The sequence below is a fragment of the Paroedura picta genome, chromosome 12 (assembly GCF_049243985.1).
Source record: "Paroedura picta isolate Pp20150507F chromosome 12, Ppicta_v3.0, whole genome shotgun sequence".
In the NCBI taxonomy this organism is placed as follows: domain Eukaryota; kingdom Metazoa; phylum Chordata; class Lepidosauria; order Squamata; family Gekkonidae; genus Paroedura; species Paroedura picta.
Window position 1 is genome coordinate 40,898,852 of NC_135380.1, and position 9,878 is coordinate 40,908,729.

The 9,878-nt window shown below is 46.5% G+C and overlaps 1 protein-coding gene across 4 annotated transcripts in view; it reads right to left on the bottom strand.

Annotated features, from left to right (window-relative positions):
- Positions 1-9,878, bottom strand: part of COL27A1 (collagen type XXVII alpha 1 chain) — a 356,512-nt gene that overhangs the window by 98,900 nt on the left and 247,734 nt on the right. The window lies entirely within an intron of this gene.

The following is a 9,878-nucleotide window of genomic DNA, read 5'->3' on the forward strand; positions in this document are numbered from 1 at the left end:
CTCACTTACTTTACCCCTATCAAGCGATGGAGAAAGCAATTGTGCTCAGATTGGTCGGTGGAAAAAGGAAACCAGACAGACAAAGGGCGCGGTGGACACTGGACACAACATTGCACGTCTCAGGGAGGCGGTGGGGGATAGTGGCCGCTGCTGTGCCATAGAATGGCCAGACTCGACGGAATGGCTGACATCATCATCAAATCAAATAAACGGATCAAACAAATAAATGGCAGGTGGTGTGTTGCATGGCACATTAGTGTGCATATGCCTACATGGACACACGCAGCTTTAAAATCAGAGATGGGCGAACTACGGTCTGCAGGGTGCATCCAGCCCACTTAACAATTTGTCAGGAGCATCAGTCCGGTGCCCTGCACCACTGGTTTGCAAGCTGATGCCTCTGAAAAACTTAAAGAGTTTAATGGCCATGTGCCATCAAGAGCCTCTAAGAGCAGTAAAGTGGGGAAAGGGCCCATAGATGGACATCCAGCTGTTTTTCACTGGCAGCATTGGCAAAAAGAAAGAGCCAGAGTCCAACGTGCAGCCCTCAAAAGCAGATGAGGCTGTGAGGAAAAATAAGCAACTGTTGTTCGATACACCCACCCAAGAAGGTTGATATCTTGATATACCCAAGAGGTAGTTGAGTTTCTCTCCAGAAGGACAATGGTAGTAACTCCTACACTGCTGCTGGTCACAACAACCAACAGTGAGCCAGACGGGCCGATGGTCCGACTCAGTACAAAATGATCTCTCCTAGGACATAAAAGATCTCCTAGCAGAAGAGCTGTAATTTGCCTCCTGAACAAGAGCAGAGAAGCCAGTTCCAAAATCTGGGTGCTACTACAGCAGGGGTAGTCAAACTGCGGCCCTCCCGATGTCCATGGACTACAATTCCCAGGAGCCCCTGCCAGCATTTGCTGGCAGAGGCTCATGGGAATTGTAGTCCATGGACATCGGGAGGGCCGCAGTTTGACTATCCCTGTACTACAGTGTCTGGGGTGATGACTCAAGAAGCTGAACAGCAATTCTTATGTATCAGTATTTAGCACACAACTGTAATCTGTGGTCCCCAACGAGAGATGCCTCCAACATCTTTCCCATGCACGCTCTTGAGTTAACATGACACATGGAGACGCATCACAGCGCGTTTTACTAAACTGGGTCACCAAGGTCAGGGTTGTCTGAGACTGGCAGTGGCTCTCTTTCGCATCCCCTATCACCTCATCCTTCCAACAGAAGGTACAGGGAAAGGGATCGAACCTGGGACTTTCTGCATGCAAAGCAGATGCTCTACACCCAAGCAGTAGCGCCTCTTTATTTTCTGATAAGACTCATTTGTGGCTGTCCAGTTCCCAAAAATATATATATATCATGTTGTATATTGCTGCCACGGATTCATAGAACCATAGAGTTGGAAGGGGCCATACAAGCCATTTAGTCCAACCACCAGCTCTATGCAGGATCAACCTAGAGCAGGGGTAGTCAAACTGCGGCAGGGGCTCCTGGGAATTGTAGTCCATGGACATCTGGAGGGCCGCAGTTTGACTACCCCGACCTAGAGCATCCAGGATGAGTCTCTGTCCAGCTGCTGCTTGAAGAGGGCCAGTGAGAGGGAACCCACCACCTCCTTAGGCAGTCAATTCCACTGCTGAACTACTCTATGATTTTTCCTCCCTGATATCTAGCTAGTACCCTTCTACACGTAGTTTAAACCCATTACTCCTAGCCTCTGTTGCCAACAGGAAACTTTTCCTGCCCTCTAAGTCAGGGGTAGTCAACCTGTGGTCCTCCAGATGTTCATGGACTACAATTCCCATGAGCCCCTGCCAGCATTTGCTGGCAGGGGCTCATGGGAATTGTAGTCCACGAACATCTGGAGGACCACAGGTTGACTACCCCTGCTCTAAGTGACAACCATTCAAACACTTAAAGCAGCAACCATGCCCCCTCTCAATCCATGAGAATGCTGATTGCCCCGTTGTCTGTTTCACTGCAGGGCTCCCATCCCAAGACCCTCAAGGCTTTTTGTTATGATCAGGGGTCACAGGAAGCAGCTGGGAAAAGCAGATAAAGGTTTTGCTTCCATCAGTGGAACAGTGACAGGATATATGACTTATAAAACAACCAAGTGTGCAGCTGCTGCGAAACAGCAATAAAATAAAATAAATCCAACTACAACTGCATATAATCAATTACTATGGCCACCACTTATCATGCCAAACATGGTTTGGGTTAACAATAGCTTCCAAACAAATCTTCCAAGCGGCACATGCAAATCTCATTTTTGGTTTATTTCCAGATTTATTGTAATGAACTAACTGGCTATAAAACGAAGTCTAAATCCATTATCCTGTGCTAAGTAGTGCGGAGCATATTTAGTTTTGCAGCACTCTCTTGTGTAAGCAAATAAGGCTGAGATCATCGTATCTATTTACCTGTGAGTAAATCCCATGAAACACAGGTCTTCCTCATCAATATGCATATGCATGATCTGATTAGATTAAGAGGAAAATGAAAGATTGCCGCATGATCCATGTACATTTACTGAGGCCTAATATGTTCAAATTAGGGTTGTGCGCGGTGGCGTCCAAATCACTCATTCCAGGCGGACTCCCCCTCTTCCAGGAGGAGAGGAGGCGCTGGCTGCGTTGGCCTGGAACGGCCAATTCGGACGCCGCTGCTCACAACCCTAGTTCAAATTGATTACCAAATGTAGATGAGTTTGATCTATCATAGTTCCAATAGCCACCTACAGCTGTGAAAATTGGACAATGGAAACAATTGGACAAGAAGCGAATCAATTCATTTGGACTCTGATGTTGGAGAAGGTTTCTGTGGGTTTTATGGACAGCAAAACACACAAACAAGGAAACACTACAGCGCATAAAGCCACTGGTTGGCAACATCACAATACTCCGGCTCACTTACTTTGGCTATATGATGCGATCCAACTCAATGGAGAAAGCAAAGAAAACCAGGCCGACAAAGAACACGATGGTTAGATATAATCAAAATGAATACTGGCGTGAACATTACACAGCTTAAAGTAGCAACGCAAGTTCAAAAAATAGTGGCGACAGTTGAGCCATAGGACCACCAAAAACCGGACTCGCCTGAACGGCTAACAGAACTGCATCATGTTCAAATCGGCTGACTTGCAAGAAAGGACAGCTAAGACCGGAGCCTTGGCCTTGTTCACTTATACCACCTTTGTTCTGTGTTGTAGCCTTGAAGGCTGCACAAAAGAAGATGAGATGTGAAGATGACGGAGCAAGGCTGCAGAGCCCTGCAATCTAGGCACTGGAGTTAAGCATTCGAGGGCACTGGAGGTGAACCATTCAAGGGGGAGGCCAGATTAGGGGCAGGCCCCCATGGATCTTGGTGGGGAAAAGGGGAAGGCAAGAAAGAACTGTGGCTCCATTTTCCTCCCCAATCACACCTATGCTGGGCTGGGGAGAAGACCAACCTTCACATCACCAGGTCAAAAAGAAGCAAGAAGAGTAACCCCAAAACACTTTCAAGTGAGTAGCTGTGTTGGTCTGAAGCACCAGAACAAATCTGGAGTCGTACGCTCCAAGACAACGCACACATGCTCTTAGGGAATTAAAGCTGCGAAATGAAATAAATATCCCTGAAGAAGACTTTATCCGGAAGCTGATTGACCTTTTTCTCTTTAATTTTGGAAGTTTTCCTCCTTAAGCGCTTTCTTAGCTAATGCAACGAACTGGTTTTATTTGAAAAAATTATAAAACAAGCTTTATATTTGCCTTGCATTCATGCTTCAGGAGGATTTTTTCCCCCGAGTGTGAAGTGCCTATGTTTGAAAAATGAAATTTAAAGAGACAATACTGTACTTAATAGAACTAAAATTAAATCCATGCTTCTTCATCTTGTGCCTCAAATGTGGTTTTGATTAGTTTCACTTCCTGTGCTTAGCTGGTTTTTGTTTATTCTCCAGGGTTGGCCTAAAGCCGCAGAACAGAGTTTGGGTCCAGGGGCACTTTTAAGACCAACCCAATTTTATTCAAATTGTAAGCATTCGTGTGCACGGCGCACTTTGCCGGACCATAAAATGGAAGTCACGAGACCACTTATATAAGTAGAGTGTGTGTCATGGATGAGCATCCAATAGGATTGTGCCCAGCATCATGAAGATGTTTATCGGATACAAGGGTCTTACACAAATAACAAGCTAAGCTTATCAGGATGTCATTTGTTTCGGTTCAAGTCTGGGGGAAAACACAGTAAAGAACAAAGCATAATGGAAAGATGCATTCCCAGTGGAGGAATGTGAGAGAAATTAAAAGAGAAGCTGTCACTAAATGAACTAATGTCACATGCAAAACACTGCAGGAGCCTCTGAGCCAGCCCTTTAAAGCAGGGGTAGTCAACCTGTGGTCCTCCAGATGTCCATGGACTACAATTCCCATGAGCCCCTGCCAGCAAACGCACAGGAGGACCACAGGTTGACTATCCCTGCTTTAAATCCTTTGGACTATAGAGCAGGGTTCTCAACCTTCCTAATGCCACAACCCTTTCATATAGTTCCTCATGTTATGGTGACCCCCCAACCATAAAATTATGCAAGTGTTCTTTCACAGAAATTAAACCGAAACTGACCAATGGTGTGAAGATCCATTGTTCATGACTGTAGATAAATTGGTTTTTTTCTGGGGGTTTTCAGTTCAGTTCTGCCTCTTGTCCTACCATGCCTATCTTGCTCTTTTCCGCTGCTTCAGACAGACGAACGCTGTATCTCAACCTACCCCACAAGGCTGTTGTGTGGATGGTGCTCCTCCGGCCAAGCTGTTTGCCCTGACACGACCTCTGTGAAAGGGTCGTTCGACCCCCAAAGAGGTCCCCAGGTTGAGAACCACTGAGGAACCTTTGGAATATTTTTTCGGTCTTCAAGGAACCCTGGAAGTGGTGCCAGGCCCTTTCAGAAAAGTGGGCATGGAAGTAAGAGGCAGGAACCAGCTAATCAATCAATCAATCAATCAATCAATCAATCATCTACCGTTCCCATTGTGGAGAAAGAACCTAGGCCTACAGAGCAGCTGGGGAAGCGGTCTCCCAGGAATGGCAGTCTTCAAGCAAAGGTTGGATACCCACTTTTCTTGAATGCTTTAGGATGCTTTGGGCTGATCCTGCGTTGAGCAGGGGGTTGGACTAGATGGCCTGTGTGGCCCCTTCCAACTCTATGATTCTATGATTCTATGAATGCTGGTTGGAAATTCCTGTCTGAGCTAACTGGGAAGGGTGCCCAGAGGAGAAAACAGAGAATGATCCTCTTCTGCTTTGTCTCTTCTACTGCCTCCAGGCACTTGTACTGCTGGGAAGTAGGACATCAACCTGACATCTCTGTTTGGGGCTGAACCACCTTCTCCTATGTGCTTCACTAGGCCATGTAAACATGAGATTGCCATCCTGACCTTTCTAAAAGAGGCTTAGGGAGCACATCAGGTTTCCCTCCACTGTTTGATCTTCACCCCATCCCTTGGGAAGGAGAGAAAGTGATTGGCTTTGAAGTCACCAAATGAGCTTCATGAGGATCAGAACCAAGATCAAAGTCTAGCTCTCTTGTCCTCCTTCAACCAAACCACACTATTTGCATGTGCATTTAGAATAGGGATTCCCAAGCAGGGTTCTCGGGAGTACTAAGGATACTCAAGAACTTCCCAGGGTTTATGCAGCCTTTCCCAGAAGTTTGAATCGCTGTTGACATCACTAGACATCACTGGAGCCCCCTCCCCCTGCCACTCTACAGGCCTAGTCTCTTTCTCCACAATGAAAATGGTAAATGTTCAATTGATCGATTGGCCGGCTCTCACATCTTACTTCCTCACCCACTTCTCTGAAGGGGCATGGCACCACCCCCGGGGTTCCTTGAAGCCTGAGAAATATTTTAGGGGCTCCTCCATGGCCAAAAGGTTGATTTAGAAACTCAAGTGATATACCCACGTAGCCATCGCTACATGGGACAAGGGAAGTGACACTATACTGAATCAACTATTATGATTTGGGCATATCGCAACCCTCATGGGAGTAGAAGATCCCCCCCTTTTTCTATTATAAAAAAAAACTAACGCTCTCCCAGTATACGACATGCATTTAAAAGAAACAGCAAAATCAAAATTGTCTATTGAAAAGCCAATATGACAGCCTCAAGCAGTAGGCTGAAAGTAAGTCAAACAAGAGTCTAAAATAGCGGCCAACCATCGCCTTCCCTGCAAAAAACAAAACCAAGGAACAGCACTATGATGCCAAAGAAGCCTAAAGAACTGAAGAAGAGCTGGTTTTTTGCACCCCACTTCTTACTACCAGAGAAGACTCAAGGCAACTTATGATCCCCTTCCTCTCCCCGTGACAGGAACCTTGTGAGGTGCTTGGGGCTGAGAGAGCTCTGAGAGCTCTAGCACTAGGCCCAAGGTCACCCAGCTGGCTGCATGTGGAGGAGTGGGGAATCAAACCTGGTTCTCCAGATTAAAGTCTGCTGTGCTTTAACCATGCTGGCTCACAACTCCAAAACAAGCTCAAAGCCATGCGTATCCATTGTTGTCAATTTCAATCAAATTACAATGAACCCAGCAAGGGGCTTTCCAAGCTAGTGAGACGTAAAGGTGGCTTGCCATTGCCTTCCTCTGCAGCACCTTCCTTGGTGGCCTCCTTTTCAAGTGCTCACCCTGCCTAGTTACCAAGACCTGACAAGATTGGGCTACCCCATGCTCCCTTCCCTCCTGCTCAGAGCCATGCAGCCATTAAAACATGCAATTGGCATCATCGCCATCATAGACAACACAAGTGGACTAACTTCAGGTTGACATATCTGTCTCCTAAAGGTGTCCTACCCTTCTTCCAAGGAGATGAGGAGCTTGTACCTCAATTTCGTTTTCCAATTTGATCCTTGCATAAGGAGGATCCATTCAATAGACAAATAAATGACAGGGGAAAGCATTCCCCCAAGGAGATGGGCAGATCAGAGCCTTGCTTGGTCACCAAAACGACTGAGATGCAAGGGAACAAATTAAACATGCCTGCACAGAGCAGCAGTGTGATTGCGTGAGAGGTGTGTGGGGAAAGGCAGCCAAATTGCATAAGCAAGCAAACCCTATCAATGTAAGGCAGGGACCAGGTGCTGTGCTTGCCCAACCTATGGTGGCTGAGCACAGCAGGAGCCAAAACAGCTGAAAGCTTGCAGGCTCAGTCCTGATGGCCAGAGGGTCCTTCTGTGATTTATTTATTTCAACAGGTAGCCTTTGGAATGGCTTGAGGAGAATCAAAGACACCCTCTTGTACTCAAAAACAGTAATCATCTCCTAAGCTTGGGAGAGGGAGAGAGAAGGCGGCCTCAAATGGCTTCATTCAAGGCGTACCCCCCTCCCGCACTTTATTTATTTGAAGTATTTCTATCGTGTCTCAGATTCTATGACACCCTTTTATGAAAATGAGTAATAGGATCAACACAGGGGTGTTGAATACAAAATGCAGCAGCAGCAGCAGCTAAAATATCGGTCCAAAGCAATCAAATAGCAGCGACAGGGGCAGCCAAGCCAGTCTCAGCGCAGTCCCTGCGGCAACTGGGCCAACAATGTAAACTTAGCGATTTTATTTTTACTTCAAGACACAGGAAAAACAAAATCGTGAATGAACAATTATACAAACGGACCAAGATTGGCCAAGTGCAAGTGCCTTCAACAAGGAAGCCTTTCAGCATTTCCAGAAAATCTTTAGCACTGGCAGCTTTCTAAAGGAAGGGAGTTAAGACTGCCGGGGTTCGGCTGCCCATGAAGATCGGGTGGAATAGAGGAGAAAGGAGTCTCCGAGGCAGAATGACACCGGGCAGAATCGCCTGTAGATATCCTAACCAGTGTGCCTCCAACTTCTGAAAGTGGTTCTGTGATCCCATTCAGCTTTCTCTGCTGGACTCGAGGGGAACCTGCTCAGCAGATACCGGCATTCGGGTGATGCCTAGAAAGGTTCGCCTAGACACGGCCTTTTCAGCCCTGGCTCCAGCCTAGTAGAATGAATTGCCAGCAGTGACCTGGCGGGGCCCTGACAGAACTGTCAACATACTTCAGGGCTTGCAAAACGGCACTCTTCCGCCAGGCAAACTATCCAGTTTCCGATACAGTATAAAATCACTATTCTCAAAGTAGCATCCTCTTCTCTTCCACTTGGACACTGAACAATCTCCAATACCTGAGGATTTAATATATCCTCAATACCTGAGGATTTAAGCCCAGGATTTCTCCAGCCAGCGACACTTCTTCTCACTGGTGTTCTAAGTTCAGGGCCTGAGGACAAAGGCCGGCATTCTTATTTTATGAACACTTAGGTGCTATAGAAATAAAGCAAATACTACATCCTCCAAAACAAACTGAGAGTGCGAGAGAAGAGCTGTTTTTTATACCCCACTTTTCATTACCCAAAGGAGCCCCAAAGTGGTTTGCAAACACCTTTCCCTTCCTCTCTCCACAACAGACACCCTGTGAGGTAGGTGGGGCTGAGAGAGCTCTGTGAGAACAGTTCTAAGGGAATGCTGACTGGCCCCAAGTCACCCAGCCTCTGCATGTGGAGGAGGAGTGGGGAATCAAACCCAGTTCCCCAAAAGCAATGCTGGCTTTTGCCTTCATTTTCCCTGTTTTGGGAACCTCACTCTCCAAAAGGGTTAGTGCAACAACTTCAGTTAATACCTGCAGACCTCTTCCAATACTGACGACTCTGGAGAACTGGCGTCAGGAGGAACACCCATGTAAAATACTCTGGACCAACGCCATTTTGACTGCCGCAGTTTTTGGAACACTATAACTCCTACCTGTCAGTGTTCTGCCATCAGCAGCTCTGTGGGACTTCTGCCTTCCCGCACAGCATCAGCCCAGCTAATTCCGTCACAGCCCCTTCCGTCATTCACTGAGTTAAAGGCAAGGCTCCGTCATGCATGCACTGAGGTCCAGGCTGCTGCAATACTCTACATATCCTCATCTCCCGGGCCAAAAGCTATCCAGATTAAGAGCTTCCACTAATTCACCTCGACGGGAAGGGCTACATCGAGCCAATTAAGCCCAAGCATTCAACTCCAGTTAGCCAACAATGCTTGTGGCAGATGAATGAGGGAAATGCTGGCTTTGAGCCAGGAAATTTCGGTGGCGGCAGCAGGCAGAATGTAGGAGGTTGCTAAAGAGCGTGCTGACTTCAAGGATTTCTTTTTTAAAGGGGGTTACTCCGTGGCCCTTGGGGAGATATTATTCAAACATTAACCACAGTTGCAGTAGCAAAATCCTTGAAGAATACGGAGATCCATTAAAGTAGGCTCAACTATAGCAGAGGCTAGATTCAAGTATGTAGCCGTGTTGGTCTAAAGTAGCACAATAAAATCAGAGTCCAGTAGCACCTTTAAGACCAACAAAGATTTATTCAAGGCATGAATAAATCTTTGTTGGTTTTAAAGGTGCTACCGGACTCTGATTTTATTATAGTAGAGGCTGCCAGCTTAAGATGGCTTTAGGTAATGCAAATTCACAAATCTATCAATGGCTATAAATTGGGAGGTCTAAACAGAAGTTCCCTGTTCAGAGGCAGTATATCTCTGAATCGCAGTTTGATTAAAGGTCACAGCCAAGCAAGGCTTTGGTCTCTTTACTCTGCTTGCAGAAATTCCAGGGTCATCTGATGGGAACCCCTATTTTGGATGATTCCTTGGTCCAAACCAACAGTGCACTCTTTATAAAGGCCTGTCTAAGATGCTGGCCTACAGGGGAATGTTGTGCCCTGTTACATAACCATTCTGCCACAATTAAACAGCACTGGCAAAATGAGTAACTGGTTCTAGGAAGAAGACATAGTCAACCTGTGGTCCTCCAGATGTTCATGGACTACAA